The 22437-nt window shown below is 39.2% G+C and overlaps 1 pseudogene; it reads right to left on the reverse strand.

The window, feature by feature from the left end:
- Positions 1 to 9132: 9132 nt before the first annotated feature.
- Positions 9133 to 10117, reverse strand: LOC141621601 (polyubiquitin-like; annotated as a pseudogene).
- Between the last annotated feature and the right edge of the window lie 12320 nt (positions 10118 to 22437).

The raw sequence follows: 22437 nt of genomic DNA on the forward strand, positions 1-22437 counted from the left end.
ATGGAGTCCATCTCGGATTGCATGGCTTCGAGCCATAGCTTTGAGTCGGAACAGGCCATAGCACCTTTATAGGTTGCGGGTTCATTACTTTCTAGAAGTAAAATGTCATTCTCCTCGACCATACCAATGTATCTGTCCGGAGGATGAGAGTCTCTACCCGACCTCCTAGGTTCCTCAGGAATATTAACCGTATCATCAGTTGGAGGTACGACTTCCTCCATCTGTTCCTCGGTTGTTGGTTGGAATCTCCGACGACTCGAAGGTTCTATTACTCGACTTGTTCTCGAGAAATTATTTCTCTAAGAACGTCGCACTAGCCGCAACAAAAACTCGATGTTCGGTAGGCGAGTAGAAGTAATGACCAAATGTTCCTTTTGGATAACCTGTAATGTATGTCTTGACCGATCGCGGGCCGAGCTTATCCTCGTGTCTCCACTTGACATAAGCCTCGCAACCCCAAACCCGAATAAAGGACAAGTTAGGTACCGTTCCCTTCCACATTTCATATGGAGTCTTGTCGTGACTTTAGACGGACTTCGGTTAAGTATAAGAGCGGCTGACAAAAGAGCATAACCCCATAATGATTCAGGCACTACTGTGTGACTCATCATGGATCGAACCATATCAAGTAAGGTTCGATTTCTCCGTTCGGACACACCATTTAATTGAGGTGTTCCAGGTGGAGTTAACTGTAAAACGATCCCACAATCTTTCAGGTGTTGATCAAACTCATTTGAAAGATATTCGCCACCCCGATCTGAACGGAGTGCTTTAATCTTTCTACCCAGTTGGTTCTGTACCCTATTCTGGTATTCCTTGAATTTCTCAAAGGACTCACTTTTATACTTCATTAAGTAGACATATCCGTATCTACTCAAATCGTCCGTGAAAGTGATAAAATATTTATAGCCATCTCTAGCGGTAATTGACATAGGTCCACATACGTCCGTATGTATGAGTCCTAATAGGTCACTAGCGCACATTTCAACACCTTTGAAGGAAATTCGAGTCATCTTGCCAATGAGACATGATTCACACGTGCCATATGCAGAAAATCCAAATGAGGGAATAGTCCCATTATCGACGAGTTTCTTTACGCGTTTCTCATTTATATGTCCCATTCGACAATGCCATAGATAAGTTTGATCTTTGTCACCAACCTTTAATTTCTTATTATTCATGTGTAATACTTCCGTGGTTTGATCTAAGATATAAATTCCATTCATGGAAACTGCTTTGTCATAAATCATTTCATTAAAAGAGAAAATACAACTATTATCCTTTATTGAAAATGTAAAACCGTCTTTAGCAAGTACGGAAACAGAAATAATATTCTTAGATAAACTGGGTACATAGTAACAATTATTTAAAAATAACTCAAAACCACTAGGGAGTTGGATTACATATGTTCCCTTCGAGGCAGTAGCAACTCGTGCTCCATTCCCGACTCGCAGGTCCACATCACCCTTTTCGAGAGGTATGATGTTCTTTAGGCCCTGCAAATGATTACACAGAAGAGAACCACAACCATTATCTAGTACCCAAGTTCCGAAACTTGCATGGTTAATCTCAATCATATGAATATAAGATGACATACCAACAGGAACGACGCGTCCTGCCTTGATGTCCTCACGGTAGACGGGACAGTTCCTCCTCCAATGTCCAGTCTTGTGACAATGGTGGCACTCTATGTCACCGCCCTTGCTCTTTGTCTTGCCCTGTGAGCCACTAGTCTCACCAGGCGCACTCTTACCCTTTCCTGGCTTCTTAAACTTTGGCTTACCTACAGCTAGGTCGCCATGAGCCTTGCCCTTACCTTTACCTTTGTTGTGAATCGCGAGAACATCCTGCTTCATGCTCCCACTCAATTTCATATCCTTCTCGGTCTGTACGAGAAGGGAGTGTAGCTCATGAGGACTATTTTTTAAGTCATTCATGTAGTAGTTCGCCCTGAAAAGGGCAAAACCATCGTGAAGAGAATGAAGCATTCGGTCAATGACAATGCTCTCACTGATTCTACAATTCAGTGACTCCAGTTTCTCGACATTCTCAATCATGTGAAGAATGTGTGGGTAACCGGTTGGCCTTTCTGGAGTTTCGCATCAAAGAAGCGACAGGTATGCTCATATGTAACGATTCTCGGTGCCTTTGAGAACTCGTTAGTGAGCGTGGTGAAAATCTTGTTTGCACCTTGGGTAATGAAGCGTCTCTGCAAATTGGTTTCTATTGCAAAGATGAGTACGTTCTTTATCGCACCCGCTTCCATAACGAAATCACTATAAGCGAGTGACTCGATGATTCCTGCATTTGGGCCTGGGTTGACCGGTATTGGCTCGATTAAATACCGAGCTTACCGTCAGCGATGGCGACATTCCGTAGTGCCGCCTCCCGGTCCCAAAATTGGACCCATCATTCTTGATCGAGTGGGTGATTCATTTGGTCCATGAACATTTTAAGCCAGGACGAACGATCTAGTGTGGCACTAGGCATTGGGATTACGTTATTTTCAGCCATTTGTTGTAACAGTATTATTGATAATAAACGTGTTCTACACTGCGAAAGAAGAATACAATAATAAGCATGTGCATCGTTTTTATTTTAAGTCTAATGTCATAACGCGAAGACTCAAAACATTTATACAATTGACCTCCCTCAAGAATTATATAAATGACCCCAAGACTCAATTCTCTGTAAATTGATAAGCTAACCTTTTAGCTAATTCTACCGTTAGAATTCTTGGTCGATAAATTTCTGTAAATACTATCTTTAGTCCATCATAATCACGAGAAATTCTTCGGACTATAATGTTGAGGTAAACTAAGTCAACACAACTACTTACCCAACGTAGAAGGGGTCATATTAGGCCTACCGACGAAGAAGGGACTCATAGATGTTTGCCCTTATAAAGACTAATCTCAATTTCCGTTTTAGAGGAAGATCCCATCAATTTTTTTTTTAATTCATTTTAAGTGAACTATAATCTAGCATGCAAGAATGATTTAAACTAAAGTGATGGCTTATAAATGATGACATCGCATGTCCATGAAAACTAACATACAACTATATGAGTCAATTTTCATGCATTTTAGTAGTAGGTGGTTTGGTTTTAGGCGGAATATGATGCAATTACTAGCATGTGAATGAAAAGCAATAAAATGAAAAACGTAAAAAAAACAGTAAAAGTCCTAGTGTGGCCTATCCTATCAAAATGAACAATAAATACAAGTTTGGAATCCATCCTTGGACCCGAGAAACTTGTCTTGATGTTCCATCTTGATCCATGTAGCGGGAGTGAGCTTGAATCTTCATCTTTAGTCTTCTTTGAAATTACAATAAATAAAATTACATAATTGACCTATTAATTACATTCTAATTTCAAAACCCAAAACTAAAATAAAGGAGATTCGAGATCTCATAATTACATAAAAATCATGTTTCCTTCATTACGAAAACATAATTGACTAAGGCCACACCAAGTATTACAAATTACAACCGATTGCAAAATTAAATACGTAAATAAAATTCATTCATTCGATTCATTCAACATAATTAAAAGCATCAACTAAAATAAATTAAACATACATAATACAATACATTAATTATGTTGATTAATTTATCCAAACCACCTATTTAAATTAAATTAAGTGACAATTCCGCAATTTAATCACATTAATTTCATTTCAATCCATATTAAACTTGTAATATGAATTCTATCTGTCAAAATTTTAAACCGCTTTAAAATAACTCGGTATCTTTAAATTGTGAACCGATTCACAATAACTAATTGGCCAAAAATAAAAAAAAAATAAAAAAAAACAATTAAAATTGGTTCGGCTGAAAAAATTAACAAAATTTTTTATTTTTATTTTTAACAGCTACTACACGGCTGATCATAAAAAAAAACAGCCCCTTCCCCTTTTTTTATTCGGCAATTAAGAAAAAAAACTTCCATAATTTTTTTCGGAAAAAAAAAACCTTTCCTTCTTTTCTTTTTTTCTGATTCGGTAATAGAGAAAAAAAATAACCTAAAAACGTTTTTTTTTTTCACGGCATACCTAAAAAAAATCGAGCCCTCAAAATTATTTTCCTTTTGCGGCAAAAAGCCCTAATGCAAAAATTGATGAAGAACAAAGTTTATAGTTGCTAATAGAACATGGTTTAGCAAATGAATTAACAATCAAGATTAATCTTATATGCTAAAACTATATAGCAAAAACAAGTTCTTGTATCAATGACATGATGATACTATATTTATTTTAACTAATCTGCATTAAATCAAAATCTACCAATTCTCATATGATAATTTTAACCGATTAAAACAATGATGTGATCTAAAGAAATTGGATATAAATCATCAAACAAAAGGAAAAACGAAAGAAGAAAAAAACAGGCCGAAAGATAAAAAAACTCGGATTTTTTTTTTTTTTTTTTTTAAGCCGAAAAAAAAAACGAAACCCTAATTTTTTATCTCGAAAATTAGGTTATAGTTAACATACAAATTTTATGAAAATCATCAAAATTAAAATCATAGCCTATTGCTCTGATACCACTTGTGGGAAATAATCTGTATACTTCCCTTTAACATGAAGGATTATAACGATTTAACAAAGATGATCTAAGGTCATAAATAAAATACATAAACAAAAGTAAAAAGATTTAGAATTAACCTCCGGTCCTAGCAAATATGGCCTAAGAACAATACCAAAGTAGGAGGCAAGGTCAGAAAAAGTATTAGGTTAGAAATAATTCTCTAAAAGATTTAGAATTAACCTCCGGTCCTAGCAAATATCGCCCTTTGATTATGCTAAAAATCAATCTAAAATTTTCTGTAAAATTTTATTGTCTTTGTGTTCTTGTGATGAGAAATAGGAGGCAAGGTCAGAAAAAGTATTAGGTTAGAAATAATTCTCTACCTTTCTTTTTTTATAGACCGAAATCCGAAATCAATTAGGAAAGAAATAACTCTCCTAATTTTCGGCCACGGTTGACCGAAATAAGGAATAAAAATTTCCTTATTTTTGGTCTTTCCAAAAATATATAATATGTGTTGAATTGTCATCTAGTGAGGATCGAACCCATGACCTCTTGGTATGTGTACCCTCACTATTACCACTATGACACATTCAGCTTGTTGATATTAAATACAACTGATTATATTTAATTACGAATTAATGATTAATTTCGTCCAAGCTAACATTATATATATTTAATTAAATATAACTTATTATATTTATTTTACGAATTGACAGTTAATTCGTCTCAACTTAATATTATTTAATTTTCATTAAATAATTATCTCATCAACACATTGACTAACTTTTTAGTCATTTTGGGCATCAATGTAATTATATTTCTATAACCACATTTCTCAAATACGTCCTATAGTTGTGACCTTTAGGGACCAGTTGATCACCGCCATCTGTATGATAATAACGTCAAACTTTCTAGCAAGCCAACCGTTATTAGGTAAACGTTAATCAACTGATTAAATATACGAAGTATACCCTTGTGAACCTGTAAGAGATTTACAAATGTTATCACACTAATTTGTGGAGGACACAAGCTCCAACAGACAATGCATCCGGCGTGGTCGAGGAAGAAGTGGCAGTTGTGGGCTGGGTCGGGGCAGGTTGGTTGGTGTTTGGAGAAGAGGAGACTGTGGGTGATGGTGGGATTAAGAGAAGGTGGTCGACGGGAGTGAGGGTGTCGTGGAGAAAAGACGAGGAGGTATCGTCGTTGGCGTCATGAATGTTTAATGATTTATAGGAAAATTCATTTTCAAGAAAAAACCACATCACGAGAATCGAAGTATGAACCATTATCCAAATCGTAAAGACGCCAACCCTTTTGGCCAAAGGGATACCCTATAAAAACGCATTTCCGACTTCGATGGTCAAATTTATCGCGATGACGATTTAAAGTTTTCGCATAGCAAAGACAACCAAAAATACGTATATTTTCCATGGGGGGAGGTTTGTTAAAAAGCATTTCGTAAGGGGTTTTTCCACCAAGAAGAGATGTGAGGGTGCGATTAATTAAATGGACTGCAGTTAAGACACATTCCCCCCAAAAGAAAATAGGTAAGCTGGCTTGAAAAAGGAGAGCACGAGCGACGTTTAAAATATGTCTATGTTTGCGTTCAACACGGCCATTTTGTTGGGGTGTGTCAATATTGGATGATTGAAAATGAACCCCATTGGCGTTAAAAAATGAATAAGACATGTAAATTCAGTTCCATTGTCACTGCGGAAAGTTTTAGGCGGTCAACCATGGCAAAAAAATTGAGTAAGGTTTGTTTGACATCGCTTTTATGACGCAATAAATAGACCCAGGTGGAGCGGGAAAAATCGTCGACTATAGTTAAAAAATATTGAGACCCACATGACCCATTTTCTGAGTAACGGCCCCAAAGGTCGCAGTGAATTAAATCAAAACTAGAAGCGGCTTTATTCGAACTTAAAGAAAAATGTTCACGCGTTTGTTTCGCGCGTAGACAAATATCACAGGTTTTGCTTTCAAAAGAAGAATGAGTACGAGAATTTTTAGAAATAAAAGGCAGAAAACTTGAAATATTTGAGGATGGATGCCCCAACCTTCGGTGCCAAAGCTCGACGGAATCTACGGAGCCAACCGCATAAGCTCGAGCCTGCTCATCTCGAACTCCCGTCAAAAAATACAACCCCTCATGCTATTCACCCGCTCCAATCACCGTCTTCGAGGAACGGTCCTGTATGAGACACAATTGATTAGAAAATTGAATAATTAATGAGGTGTCTAATAACAAGCTTGAAACAGAGATTAAGTGGCATTGCAATTTTGCAGCGTATAGGACATTTTTAAGAGTCAAACGAGAAGACAATTGTATATCTCCACATTGTGAAGCGGTTGTAATCTCGCCGTTTGGTAAACCAACAGATAAAGGAGAAATAGAACGAATATTACAAAAATGCTCTAAACAACCCGACATATGATGAGATGCACCTGTATCGATTATCCAAGAATATAAAGGAAGAGAAGAGAGAGTACCCTGGAGTCGGTCAGACGAGCCTGACTTGTATTGCTGCCATAGGCGAGTCAAGTCAGCGAGCTCGGTCGGATTAAGCGAATTAAGATCAACATTGTCTAACACGGGCAGGGAAGCAGATGTCGATACGCTTTGAGGATTAGGAGCAGCCTGTGACATACCATTTGGCTGACTACTTACCATGTTAGCACGAGGAAGGGAAGCGGACTATTTAGTGCGTTCCAGGTTCGCTCGTCCCCATACATCCGGGACAACACGAGCCTTACTTAAGTCAGTTGGGTGATTAGGATCAAGATAAATACGGTCTCTAGGGCGGTCACCCCACCATTCCGGAAATTTTCCCGTAACTTGAAAGCAATAAGGTAGGGAGTGACCCCACTTTTGACACGCATCACAGTAGTATTTGGAAGGGGGGTTTTTGGAGTCTGTATGGGTATGTCGTGTGTCATGGGACCCCCGACCTCCTACTGTCACGGTTGTTATTATCACGAGCCCGAGATGCGATGGCCAAGACATCGGGTTTAGTTTCATTACGGAGTTGGGTTAAATTACGAACCCCCTCCTCTTGCAAGAGACGATTATAAACAACATTTAAAGTTGGGAGAGGATTAATACCGAGAATATGAGACCGAGCGTTGTCAAAGCGATCGTCAAGACCAAGCAAAAAATTTCTTACCCGACGCCTGTCACTTCGAGCATCCATCAAAGCAACCCAATCATAGGGACAAGATTTGCACGAGCACGAGGGAAGCGGATCATAAGTGCCAAGTTCATCCCAAATGGTGTTGATACGACCGTAATACGCCATGAGTGATTCATTAGGACCCTGCCGACAAGACATTAAATCAGACTCAAGACGGTAAATACGGGTGTCGTTGCCTTAACAAAACCTGGTTTTGATGTCTTCCCAGACTTGTCGAGCCTCGGGTCGACAAAAAATTGATTTGGCGATATCATCCGTCATGGAGTTATACAGCCAAGCAGTAACGAGCGCATTTGTGGATTGCCACGATTCGAAAGTCGAGTCTGAAATCGCAGGTTTCTTGATGGTGCCATCAATATATCCTAGTTTGCCTTTTGCAAGCAAAGCAAGGGTGAAGGATCGAGACCAAGTATCGAAGTTATTGCCATTAAAAGACGATTTGGTAATGCTACCACCGGTGTTTTCGACATGAACGACCTGATAGGAAGGAGATTTATTCGAATTGGTTTGAGTGTCTGTATTTGTCATGTTTAGGTCGAAAATTGAAAGGAGACAGAGAAAAGTTTAGGGCAAGATTCAATTGAGAGCATATGAAACAAAAAATTGTGAGATATCGATCAAGAAGAAAAGATATCCTGGGACACTGATACCATATTATGAATATTCATAAGATAAACATTGGGAAATTATGTATTGAATAATAATATTGAGAGTGCAAGTTGTGTTTACAAGAGAGTAAGTCTACCTATATATACATGTTATAGTATAAGCTAAATAAGGAGAAGATTATACAATATTTACATAATAAGGAAAGGAATAGGAGCCTTGTGATTTTCCAACGTTAACCATAATCCTTGCCTTGATCTTGTATAACGGCTAGATGGAAAGATTTGGTGTCCATACTAGCTAATAAAATGAATAAAGAATAAAATTGGTTGATTCGATAGGATTTGGTTCATATTAAAAAAAAAATTTAAAAAAAAAAAGAACAATTCATTGATTAATAGAACGTTATACGGCACTTACAAAGGATAGGTATAATTGAAAACTAATCTAATAGAAACCAAAGAAAAATAATTTTCATACAAAACTAGGGATCTCAAAAGTCAAAACATTATCTGACAATTCGGTTCGTTCTATTATCGTTATCTTCATATAGCTTTTGAGGAGATCCTTCATTTGATAAATAAAGACGAACTCGGCTTTCATTAGTCAAGGGAGATGTTAATTCACTGTCGACTCTTTCACAACATCGAAAGATCAAAATATCATCCGAATTTAATGAAAAGCCACAACACAAATTAGGCACAATTAGGACTTTTATTCAAGTTGAATGTAAGAGTTCATCACGACCAAACACAACTTAAAAACCAGAGGAAACATAGTCAAATACAATCTAAAGTGCTCAGAAACCACCAAGAAGACGGAGAACAAGGTGGAGGGTCGATTCTTTCTGAATATTGTAGTCAGCTATAGTGCGCCCATCCTCCAACTGCTTCCCTGCAAAGTTCAACCTCTGTTGATCCGGTGGGATACCTTCCTTGTCCTGGATTTTCGTGTTCACATTGTTAATAGTATCTGAGCTCTCAACCTCCAAGGTGATGGTATCATGGTCTTCCCGGTCAAGGTTTTCACAAATATCTGCATACCGCCCCTTAGACGAAGCACCAAATGGAGGGTGGACTCCTTCTGAATGTTGTAGTCAGCAAGGGTCCGACCATCCTCCAACTGCTTTCCAGCAAAATCAACCTCTGCTAATCTGGGGGAATGCCTTCCTTGTCCTGGATTTTCGTCTTCACATTGTCAATAGTGTCTGAGCTCTCAACTTCAAGGGTTATGGTCTTCCCGGTAAGGTCTTTACAAAAATCTGCATCCCTCCTCTCAGACGGAGCACCAAATGGAGGGTGGACTCCTTCTGGATGTTATAATCTGCCAAAGTGCGGCCGTCCTCCAGCTGCTTACCAGCAAAGATCAGCCTTTGATGATCTGGGGGGATACCCTCTTTATCCTGAATCTTAGTCTTGACATTATCAATGGTATCAGAGCTCTCAACCACGAGGGTAATGGTCTTTCCAGTCAAGGTTTTCACGAAAATCTGCATGCCACCCCTCAAACGAAGCACAAGGTGAAGAGTAGATTCTTTTTTAATGTTGTAATCAGCGAGGGTTCGGCCATCCTCAAGTTGCTTGCCAGCGAAGATCAGCCTCTGCTGGTCTGGAGGAATACCCTCCTTATCCTAAATCTTGGTTTTGACATTGTGGATGGTGTCGGAACTCTCGACCTCGAGAGTTATTGTCTAGTCAGTAAGGGTTTTCACAAAGATTTGCATCTACACATAATTAAAATCACCAATTAGACGTCGGAACACACAAATCTACTAAAATCAGTACAATCAAATTATCACAGCTTAAATCATCAAGCAAAATCTTCAATTGAGAAGAATTAACGCACAATCATATAAACACTAACTTATTCATTACTCATAAAATTGATAAACTTAAAATCATGTTATATGAGTTAAATTTTACCTTTGACTTTCTTCAAAGATCGTTCGCAAATCACTTGTACCCTTTGAAAAAACACGCTACGAACCATCAACGAACTACTCTTGACTATATTACTGATAAGACTAAAGCCACGAATAGATGAAAACCCCCGAAATAAAGGACTCAAAAACGATTCTCACCAAAATGGAGACTTTTATTAAATAGAAGATAGATCTGCATACTATTAATTGTAATAGTATGAAATAATTTTGGGACTTACCATCGATTGATAATCAATAAAAACCCCGCATATAATTGATAAAGATAGGATTTTTAAAGATTTTTTTTTAAAAAGAGTTTTTTATTTACTTACAATATTTTAATCAAAGTTAAACAATGATTCATATTAAAATTGTTTTGTATTCTCTTATTGAGCTTTGAGGACCTATGATAATGTCTGTTACTAACTCCGTCCGTAGTCCGAGACAGTGACGTGCACACTCACACTGTCACACATGCTATTCCTACGTGGAACAAGCCAGAAAAATAGGAACTAATTATCCAAGAAATTATTTTTTCACTTCACAAAATTTTATATTTTTGTGAGGAAATGGATACATCCGTCTTATTTAAAACGATACTCCCACCTATTCTTAATAACCCTCCCCTTTTATGGAGGGTACGGGAATTAAGGGAGAGGAGTATTATATGGTAAAATATTGTAGTGGGGTAGGAGATTGGAGAGAAGGAAGGTATTGTGTGATTAAAATAAGGATTGTTGTGGGGTAAGATGATTAAAATATGATAAAGTATGAGTATTGTGGGATATTGTTGTGGGGTGGGGTGATTAAAATAAGTATAAAAGTTTGCCAAATAAGGAAATAGGAAGAGTATTGTGAATAGACGAAAAAGGAAATAGAGAGAGTTATTTAGAATAGAAGGGAGTATATTAGACTTAAACTTAAAACGGGTTAAGTAGTACGAGTATGAATTAATTACTCATTGTTAAGACAGATATATCCGTCTGATCTTAAGGGAGACTAACTCCATTAATAATACTAGGGTTGAGCAAAACCGGATATCCAATTCACATTTAGAATCAGGTCGGATATCTAGTTTTAGAATTCTGTAAGTTCTTGATCCAGATCTTAATCCGAATAACCGGATATCCGGTCTCCAAATATTCGGTCTCCGAATATCTGGATATATGGTTTTCTAAAATCGATCTAGTTGTTTTTTACTTATGTTTCCTAGTTTTTAATTTATTTATTTTTTTAATTTGGATCGGATTCAGATATCCAATTCTAAAATTTTGCAATTCACCTTTGATCCTATTTAATCGGAAAAAATCGAATCGCATATCAAATTTAAATGGAATCCAGATATTCATATTTTTTGAATTCGGAAAGCAGATCAAATACGGATAAAAAAATTGTATCAAATTTTTTTCTCAGCCTAATTAATATACTATAATACTCCATTGAATTATATTATTGTTGTTTGTTTATAAAATACACTCTCCCATTTGATGAGTTCAACGCGAATCGACGCGATCCGACAACTGATTTACCCGAAAGTCAACCCGAAAGTTGACCGATCAAAAAGATAACCCAACATTAACTCGAAAAACATCCACGACATAAACGAAAAGTTAAGGCGATAAAAACGCTATTGAACTAACATTATGAACGACTTTTATATATAAAGTATTTAATACTATTAACTAACCTTATAACTATACTAAATAATAATCATAACTCAACTTAAACTAGTAAAATAATTATTGGAAAAAGTCACCAAATAATAAATTGACGAGCTTGTGGATATAGGCCACCCGCGCCGCGCGCACCCGCGCGTTGGTTTCGAGGCGGCGACACTTCTCCCACGGAACCTTGGTTTGCCAAATCACGTCATGGGCCGTTACCGATTCGTGAGGCATTGAAACCGGTGAAAGGTTGAATAAGCCTGCATTTGTGGAGTCGCCACCAATTTATTGTGGAAAAATTGAAAACCGTTCGAATACTCGTGCTACGTCAAGACAAAAAGTAGTGACATGATCACTAAGAAATTCATTACCCTTAGCATTCTATGTCTAGAATGACTCTCGAGATGCCAATGGACACGGATGTCCAGAGATAACTGGAGTAAGGGGTGATGGTACGTATTAGGAAGCTCTTTAATTCGAACACCTAATTCCGCCCGCCTCGTTAGCGGCTTCTACTAATGATTAGGGAAATCGTTCATATTTGATATGTCGTCGATATAATGCAACAAATATAGATTAATCCTAGCATGTGCAATTAGACTATGTCGGTTAACACCTGTTTTAGCAAACAATTTGGTCGAAGTAAATGTTAGATTCAATACATGTGAATGCCATACAATTAAATCATACATAATAATGATTACGATAAATGAAATTACAAGGAGTACAAGGTTTATTTGATCTACGTCAAAAGCACGCTCGAAGACGGGATTTCAAAGAAGAAAATAAAAGGAAAAAATAAAATTGAAATTGAAATATTAAAATATGTCAGATTAGAGGTGATAATACGAATAATAGTTGATTTGAACCGTAATTAGGAGCTACGTCAAAGCGAGAAAGAGTTCAGGGACATAAACCAACCCAGAACAGGCGCAGCATCTGCTGCGTCCTCTGGAAGAGGCGCAACACTTCATGCGTCTGTTCTAGAGCTGGGTTCTGGCTGGGAAGTCAGAACCGCAACCGTTATTGTTCGTTGGTAAATTTAAGATGAATTATGGATATTAGACAAGAATTGAAGTATTTTAACTGATTATATGTATCTTGGCAGGTCATAAAACGAATTAAAACGAGAAATTACAGCGGTTTACATGATTATACGATGAACTCGTGTCGGAAATACAAAAAGAACGAAACTTGAGGTTAGATTAAGACGAAACTGGACAAATAAGACTCGGATGAAAAATTATGTATCAAATTAGGATTCCAGAACCTCGACATGAACAAGCCAAAACTCGAAGAATCGATTTGAATTAAAACGGCGAAAACCCGCAAGTATTGAATTACTCGGTATTAAAGATGAATTAAGCATTGTAATTTAAAAGGGAATTGTTAAAGCATGATTTGCATACTAAAACAACAAAAAGAAAACAAAGAAAAACGAAAGAAATAAAAAAGAAGAAATTTGCAGGAAGTCGAGGAAGAAGAAGAAGAGCAGGAGCAGCAAACAACCTCTGGAAGAGGCGCAGCAAGGCTGCGATCCTTCGAAGAGGCGCAGCTGCTGCTGCGTTTCTTCTCGACGTCTGACCTCTGCTGTTTCGTAAAAACGGTTTTAAAAGATGGATTTTAAATCGGTTTTCGAACGTGCTTTTGATATAGATCTACATTAATTGATACAAAATAAAGGTACAATAATAAAAATGGTATTTACACCCTCAGACTTACATGTTTGATGAAATGAGATTGACTAAAGTTATCGTTTTAGTGATTGCTCGACTCGAATATGCGTGGAAAGTGCCCTCGTTAGAGGATTTAGTAGACTGATTAGGTTGGTTAAACGTGGAGTTGGTCAAATTGGTCGGTCTATGCAACGTGACTGTGACTCAGAATGATTTAAGCTTACGTGGTCGATTGATCAAGCACGTAGGCGTCGAAAGACAATAGCGTATTCTAGAATGTAAAAAGAGAGAAAGAAGGGGCGGAACACTCGCGTGCCAAATATGGAGGTCGAGAGCCTCTATTTATACTAAACATATGGAAGAGTTTAGGAATGACAAGGATTTGGAAACAAATCACGGAAATATTCTAAAAAATGCGAAAAGAGGGCTGGAGAAGAGGTGCAGCAGCTACTACGACCCTTGGCAGAGGCGCAGCACCTGCTGCGTCATTTCCCCGGAGGTTTCCTCCTCAGCAAGAAAGAATTTCGCGTTTTATTATGGAATTTCGGTAGATATACACTTCCTTATTCCATTAAACAAAATATTACGGAAGATATTAACTTAAAATATTAATTTTAATTAGGAATTAATATCCAGAGAATTCTAGAACATTCCGGAATATTCCTACTCGGCATTTAAATGGTTTTTAGAAAATGAAGTGGTTTTTGACCCGGACTCCAAATGAACTCTAATTACTGTCAAAACGACCGTACCGGTGTGTAGATGACGACCAAGGGGTTGACTCGAGTGTTTGAGCTATCACTTGATGATGAACTTACGAACTGTCATAAATCGTTCCGCGTATCAAACATGCACCCCAATCATCACTGGGTGGTTGGCGGGAGGTGTAGAAATGAGGTATCTACAGAGCCCCCACTTTGACTGAGGTTTGGACAAGGCGAAAGTCAAAATATAGCCATCAGGTCAATCGAAGATTACAACCTGACGACTATGGCGACGCGAGGCGGCTCAAGGGGTCTGAACTAAGGACCTGTCGTCGGGAACATTTTAGAGTATGTCGACTATCGGGAGGGTCATTTAAAGTCTATTAGACTACGTAAGGAAGCTCGCCAGCCATAAGAAGAATTCATACCTGAAACACCCCTGGGTGAAACGGGACTGAAGGCGCTTCGGCAAAACTCTTTTGGTTTGAAGATAACTTGGTGTCTGAAGGCATTAGGGGTTATAGGGCTTCTGAAGAAACTTCTTAACACTTCTGAAGGCTAACTCTGAAAGCTATCTCTAAAGAGAAGGCTGAAGGATAATTTTATGAAGAACTGAACACGAGGACTTAAATGAAAAAAACTTCTGCAATTTACTGAAGGGGTTATCTGAAGGTTACTGAAAGGATTATCTGAATGAATAAAGGATTATCTGAAGGTTTGTCTGAAGGAAGAACATATGAAGGATTATCCTAAAGGAATAACTCTGAAGGATTGTTAAAAGGGAGAACATATGAAGGTTATCTTGAAGGGATGACTCTGAAGGATTAAGGCAAGTTTCTGAAAGATCTGAAAGATGCAGGACTCTTTGGGAGTTGTTTCTCTCGAACTCCGTGGGAAACCATGTGAGGGTCAGCAGGATGTTGGAAGAAACCACTGGGACAGAGGCAGGATGTTCTGAGAACCGCTGGGGACAAATGGGCTTTATAAGAACCGCTGGTACATAATCTGCTTGCATCATCTCAAGCGTGATTGTATGTAGGCTGTATAGCGACAATGAACTCTCGTTGAGGAACCCATCGACGATTAGGAACATTTTGATCGTCATGGAAGAAACCTTGAGCATCACTGCGAATACTGCTAGGGAATATCTTGAGCGTTGCTGGGGAGCATAAAGACTTGGGCGAAGCCCCCAGTTGGAGCGAGTTATGCTTCTTATACTCACCTGCATGGTTAGTAGCCACACAAGAACGCAACCTAATAGGCAAATGGCACATAGCACATGAGGAAACACACAAATTTTCAAAGCTCTTTTTTTTTAAAAAAAACTTGAAATTTGTAATGCATTATGCATATTTAATGGGCTTTAGATGTATGACTGGCACGACGTAGACCTTACACAGACGCAAGATGAAACACTAACTTAGATTTGACGCGACACATGGATGAATATGACAGACTTTGCTTAAGTATGCGCAACCCTAGCCAAGTGTGGGTGACAATGCGTATCAGTTCCAAAGGTAGAAGAATTGTAAGAATGATGACGACATATAAAAGGCAAGGCACGAGCCATGGATCAGCTGTCGATTTGGATGTCTTTCACCACCGTTTGCTGTAAAAGAGACCCTTCTTGAGGCATGATACTTCGAGACTCGATCTAAGACCTTGCCATTGTCCGGACCAAGCACTAGCTTAACTCAAAATAAATGAGGAATAAAGGAGAAGAAAAAAGGAAGGGTGGCATCTCGGAAGAGAAGCCCCCAGGAATGAGAAGACGACTCTGGAATTTGGTAAAAAGGGACTGGGCGACAAAAAGGAGCCCCCAGTAAAGAGGTATAAATGGAAATTGTGATTGGAAGGTTGTGAAATAGAAAGGGATGGTCATAAAATAGGTGTATAATTGAGGTTGAAATTTGATGGTTGGTGTGGTAATTGAGGTTGGAAGTTGATGGTTGGTGTGGTAATTGAGGTTGTAAGTTGATGGTTGGGATGGTTGTGTCCTTGAGGACTGCCTACGTATTCACGTGGAGTTAAATCAAACCAGATCATAGTTCTGAGTATGTGCCTAAGTTATCATATTAGGGGCTTAAAGTGCATGGGCTACAAGGGTGATTTCCTTTGGTGACTCGAAGAATTGATTTGAGATAACTCCCTCTGATCGTAGACCAAAGAGGTATAATTAAATTTGTAAAAATTTCCTTGACGTGTGAGCACACCTAAAAGTGGACCATAAGGATGGATTGGGTATGTCCTGTTCCGAGTAGTAAAGTATTTAAAGACTCCGTGTCTGGGTCAAGGTGAAACTGGATTGGATATTTGGAATGTGGAGCTTGGGAATAAGAAGCTTTGATGAACAAATCTCTGGAGCTTGATTTTGTAGAGTTAAGGCTTTATGGGATTATGGCTTGTAATATGGCTTGGAAATGGAGTCTCTTGGCTTGGTGTAGCCTGAGCACATAATGGTAGGTTAAAATGATGTGGGTTCAAGTTTCCATGTCTTGGCTCTAAAGGATGGGTATACTTGACATGTAATACCCGTCCTTTTAGGGATCCGTTGACCAACGTTGACCGACCTTTGGAGGTAGGCAATAGTCCTTAGTGATGCGTGCCGGAGTTACCTTGTGCCTTGATTACCTTTAGAAGTGAGTGGTACTCGATGGAGTAGAGGCTACTCGATCGAGTAGCTTGGGTACTCGGTCGAGTAGGGGCCACTCGATCGAGTAAGTGGGTTACTCGATTGAGTAACATCTTTTCAGCGGGGGTTTATAATCGTGTTATGTTAAAATCTCAAATCATTTCCGCCTCTTTCCCAAAACCTAGATGTCTTATCTTCCTCTTCTCTTCACCATAGAACATCCCATGGGAGCCTTTAAGGGCATTTGTGCCATAGGAGTGGATTGCTTGAGTCGGGTAGCGGTCTTAACGCTGTTGTGAGATGCGTAGGTATGTCATCGCCATCATTTTTGTCTATGTTGTTCCTTCTAAGGTTGTTCTGGTAGTAATAGGCTTGTATGTTGTTTGTATAGGGATTTCTTTCTTGGTTGATGTCGTATGGTTGATCGAGGAATCGCTGCTTTTGGTTAAAGGTAGGTTCGCCTACTCAGTCTCTATTGATCGTTAGAGTGTCGGTTGCTGTTTTTGGTTGTTGTTGTCGTTGCTGTGGTTGTTGTTGTTGTTGTCGTTGTTGTGGTTATTGTTGTTGTGATACAGCTATTTGTGACTGATTGTCTGTGGTTCTCGAGGTGCGTCCTCGGATGAGTGGAATCACTTGCGGGAGTGGCTTCACGCCCTAGTTTTGGCCTCCGTGGAACCCGCCACGGGAGGGGAAGTGCACATTAATGGGACAGGGTTATCGCTCGGTATGATGAGCGGGGATTTGGTGGGTACGACTGCGGTCCCCCACTAGCAGGGCTGGTCCAGTGGACAGTCGGTGACGGATATTGATTGGTGTGGGTGTGACTGTGTGTGTGTTTGGTTGTGTTTGTATTATGCGACGGTTGATTGTTGTGTCTTACCTCAGTTACTGACCTTGTGTGGTTGTCTTGTTTGTCTTGTGTGTCTGCCGTGATCCCTTATGGTAAGCAGTCCGTCTTAGCAGGTGCTGTCTTAGATGCTAGCTGGAGTCCGGGTTGGGATGAGTCCTCACGAGTAATGGCAGAAGTAGTGTATAGTTGATGAGTTATATCTTCCACTTATTAGCTTAGATGTAACACTTGTAACACAACTGTAATTGTTCTTTTATCGACTTTTGAAAATTACTTACCTCGAGAAACCGAGATGGTGATGCCCTTATATTCTAAGGAAGGCCTAGCTAAGGCTCCTCGGTATATGGGGGTGTCACAAAGTGGTATCAGAGCGACGATTTTGGAACCTGTAACAAATGAATCTAATGAACGTAGTGAGTCTAATAAAATAAACCTGGTGTATGTATAATGGGAGCCCCAGCTAGTGCTAGATTTTGGGTGAGTAGGCGCCCTCATTTCAAAATTATGGCCCCATTGTGCATAAGCCAGTCAATGGGTATGGGAATGATGAGTTGGTAATTAGACGCCTAATGTGTATGGCGACTATGCTAGAATTGATCGTGGTCGAGTCTCTGTTGAAGTTAGCATGTGTGTAATAGTTAAGTTAGAATTATGTCTGGTGAATTTTTGATGGAACTAATATATGTGTGTAATGATAATGAGGAACGTGAAAGGTTTAATACGATAGAAATATGTGAGAAGAGTAGAAACGTGTGATGCGATCTGGAACGTGATAACGGCTATAATTGCTTCAGCATGTTAGTAATGGTAGTTTTATACAATTTTATAAGTCCATAATAGTGCTAATGGTGGTAATTAAAATAGTTATAGAATTGTAATGAGAATTATAAACTGTTAATGGATGAATGTGATACATGTATGGTTGAAAGCTTCCGCATATGATATGATTAATTTGAGTAGATTAGTTGCTTAGGTTGAAGCATGATCATGTTGCTAGTATACTTGAATGATGCCTGTAAATTTGATGTTAAAGGAGCGATTAGAGTAATGTGTTTATAAGTTTATTAGCGAAATGGTAGCCAAAGGTTTAATTATGAAGTAATACATTATATATATATATATACATGAACGATTTAATAATGTGGTAAACAGTGTCGTGTGAAGTTCGTTATAGAATAATATGATATGAGTCCTAGTTGGTGAAACCGTTGCGATACAAATAAGTAGTAAGGGTATAATGTGAATGAATATGATAATAAGTGACGACTTCCGGACTTGGTTTGGAATCGACACGTGCTGTTGTTTTGCAAGAATCTTCAGTTAATCTCGTAACTTTAACCGTGTACCCAACCTTACTTGACCGAGTATGAGTGCCTGCTAGACCGAGTAGACCTCATTCGATCTAGTTAGGAAGCTATGACGTCGAGGGTGTAGGAATTTCCTACGAATACTCGATTAAATAGCGCCTACTCGATCGAGTAGAGGGCACTCGATCGAGTACCCAACATACTCGATCGAGTAAGCTACAGTACAGGAATTTCCGCGGGATTCATAAACCCTTTTCCTTTCTCATTCTTCCTATTCTTCTTCATAATCTCGCAAACCCTAACCTCCATATCTCTCACCTTGCTCTCAATCTTGTACTTGTGGTGATTTATTGGGTGATTGCTTTTGCTTATAATTGTTCTTTTACTTCCTATTTGATCAAGGTATGAATTTTTCTCCTATTTTAATGTTTTTTATCAATTAGAAATAATTAGGATGCTAGAAAAATCTGAAAATTCGATTTATATGTGATAAAATTCGCTTATAATTGTTGTAATATGATTTAGATGCTTCCCTTTTATGGATATTGTTGTTTATAATACAAAACTCAAATAGAAATTGCATATGTAGATACCGAATTTTCTAGGGTTTGAGAAATTGAATTGATTTTTGGTTGTCTTTTACATGTTGAAGGATAAAATTTGAGTAGTGTATGTTGTACATATCAGGTGGGGAGTTGATTTTTGTGTTTTTCACCTCAAACGTTTTCTTAAAACTCCGTCTTAAAAGTGCCTTAACTTGAAATTCGTCTCATATAATTGGAAATTTGAGTAGTACATGAATGTAATTTGAAGATTTGAGTCCTAAAATTTGTAATAGCTGAGTTTTTTTTTGTTAATCATGCCAAATTTTCACAGCTGTAAAGACCGTCTGAACTTTGAAAATTGGAATTTTTACTTGGCAATTGGGAATTGTTGGTGATAGTGTGTACTTAGATGAATCTTTCCTGATTTAATATGTGTACTTTGCATGTTTTGGTGAATATGTGTTGGTATATTTACGTGGTATGTTGAAACAAATGCCGATACTAAACTTAGGGACCAGGCAAAGCAAGAGGGGTAGGGCTTCTCAGCCCGAAGTTGGGGAGGGTAGTGGACCAGTAGTCCCAGCGGTACCTGAGTACCCATCAGTGGTGTTCATAGACTTTAACCAACGAGAGAGGTTTGTAGCGTTACAGTCTCGCAAGATGAGGCCGACCCGTTGTGTTGACACGACTATCTTAGAGGACCTGGGTATTGAGACGGATGTCCGTCACATATTTGAGACTTTGGGGTTCACAGGGTTATACCGTTTACGGAAACATTCCTATGCTTTTCTGACTCTTGAGTTCACGAGCTCGTTTAAATACGAGCCGGTTGAGCAGACTGTGCAGTTCCGTCTTATGAACACCAGTTTTATGCTAACCATGAACCTTTTTGCTTCCCACCTTGGTTTGGCTAAGCCTCCCAAGGATGCCCTCCGTGACATACCGTCTGAGTGCGGGGTTTGCCGCCATATGCCCTGCATTACCGGGAAATCTGCTCCCACCGCTAGTAACATGTTGATCAACGATGTGCAACATGTTACCTTGAGGATCTTTCTTCGTGCTGTGTCGTGTCTTCTTTACGAGAGGTCTGATATGAGTAAGTTGAACTCCCACGAGTTGTTGCTTCTGATGGCCTATCTTAACCCCGAGCGGACCGAGAAGGAGGTCTTCAATGCTCCCGCTATGGTTTGTGCCAGCCTTCCTTTGATGGCTTCTTCTAGTACCAGGTACCTGAGTTGTGGTGTTATTGCCACCCGGTTAGCTGAAAAGCTAACTTCTTTTGAGGCTTCCTCCGAGTACGTTCCCTTAGCCACCCCGGTGCCTACCATGGATAGAGATTATTTCCTCGACTTGAAATGGTTGAGAATCTTGGCGGATGGTAGCCTAGCATGGAGGGTGTGGGGCATGAGCTGGATGAGGATACCGGCTCCTGAGCACCTCCCACCGACTGAGCCTCTAGCTGCGACTGTGGTAGCTGCCGACTCTGATGAGGAGGAGGATGAGGATGCACCTCCGGCGAGACAGACATATTTCATTGACCAGACGATCCTTCAGGTTATGCCCGAGCTGAGGAAGGGAGAGAATGTGAGAGCTGCGGAGGACAGACCCAGGATAGGGAGGGGACCACGCCGCGTGAGAGAGAGGATGGCTGAGACCCAGCCACAACCAGCAGCACCACCACATCACCCATTTCCTTGTTACCCTTACCTTGATACCCCGGCGACGCGTGACAACTACCTGGCAGAAAGAGTGTCCTCTACCTTGACGCTCCGGAACATGCACGAGATGGCATATGCTCAGGGTATTGGGACCTCGGGACCGCATCTAGTTTTGTGGAGGGGAGTTGGGGACTACAGCGGGGTTTTCCACTCTTACGGGGTGGATGCATCCACATGGGAAGCACCTTAGTCTTATCCTTACGGCGGTTTGACCCCATGGTACGTGAGTCCAGAGGTTGGAGCAGGGGATGATGCGGGACTTAGGACTTCAGGAGCTGGCACCTCAGGTGGTGGTGGAGATGAGGATTATGTCATGGATGAGCAGCAGCAGCAGCAGGAGTGATACTCCTTTTCCTATCTTGTTCGTAGTTGTATCGGATGTTAGTTTGCTTTGGTTGGAACTTTTTCATTTCGTACTTGTTATGTTCGGTTTGTACTGGTGGCCATAAGGCCGTACTTTCTTTTCCTAGACTTGTTTGCAAGATTTCTGGTCGGGTTACCATTCCGACTCGCGGTTATGCGACCGTATATATATATATATATATATATATATATATATATATATATATATATATATATATATATATATATATATATATATATATATATATATATATATGATGTTGTGTTAGGAAGGTTGTGGAGTAGCATTTCACCTGTGGCCACTCGACCGAGTGCCCCTCACTCGATCGAGTAGCTGCAGGTGTGGCAGATTAGGAGTAATCTGAATTCGGGCTACTCGATCGAGTAGGGCCAGCTCGACCGAGTGCCTAACCCACTCGATCGAGTGGCACTATTACAGGAACTTTTCGAAAATCAAATTGTTTGAATATTTCTTTTTTTTGCATATTTTGATACTTATAATGGTTATTGAAGGTTAGTGTCATGTTTGAGTCAACTTATTAATTATGCTTGGGTCCATGCTTGACTTATAAATGATATTTTGTGGGATTAGATGTGACACAAAGGTTTCTTTTATTGCTTTTACAAGCAAGCCTAACTTATTTATTATCGAAAAGACTTGTTAATTATTTCGCAGAATTTCCATAACTAAATTAGATACAATTGATATGTGCATGTTTTATGG

Source organism: Silene latifolia, chromosome X (genome assembly GCF_048544455.1).
Source record: "Silene latifolia isolate original U9 population chromosome X, ASM4854445v1, whole genome shotgun sequence".
Classification (NCBI taxonomy): Eukaryota; Viridiplantae; Streptophyta; class Magnoliopsida; order Caryophyllales; family Caryophyllaceae; genus Silene; species Silene latifolia.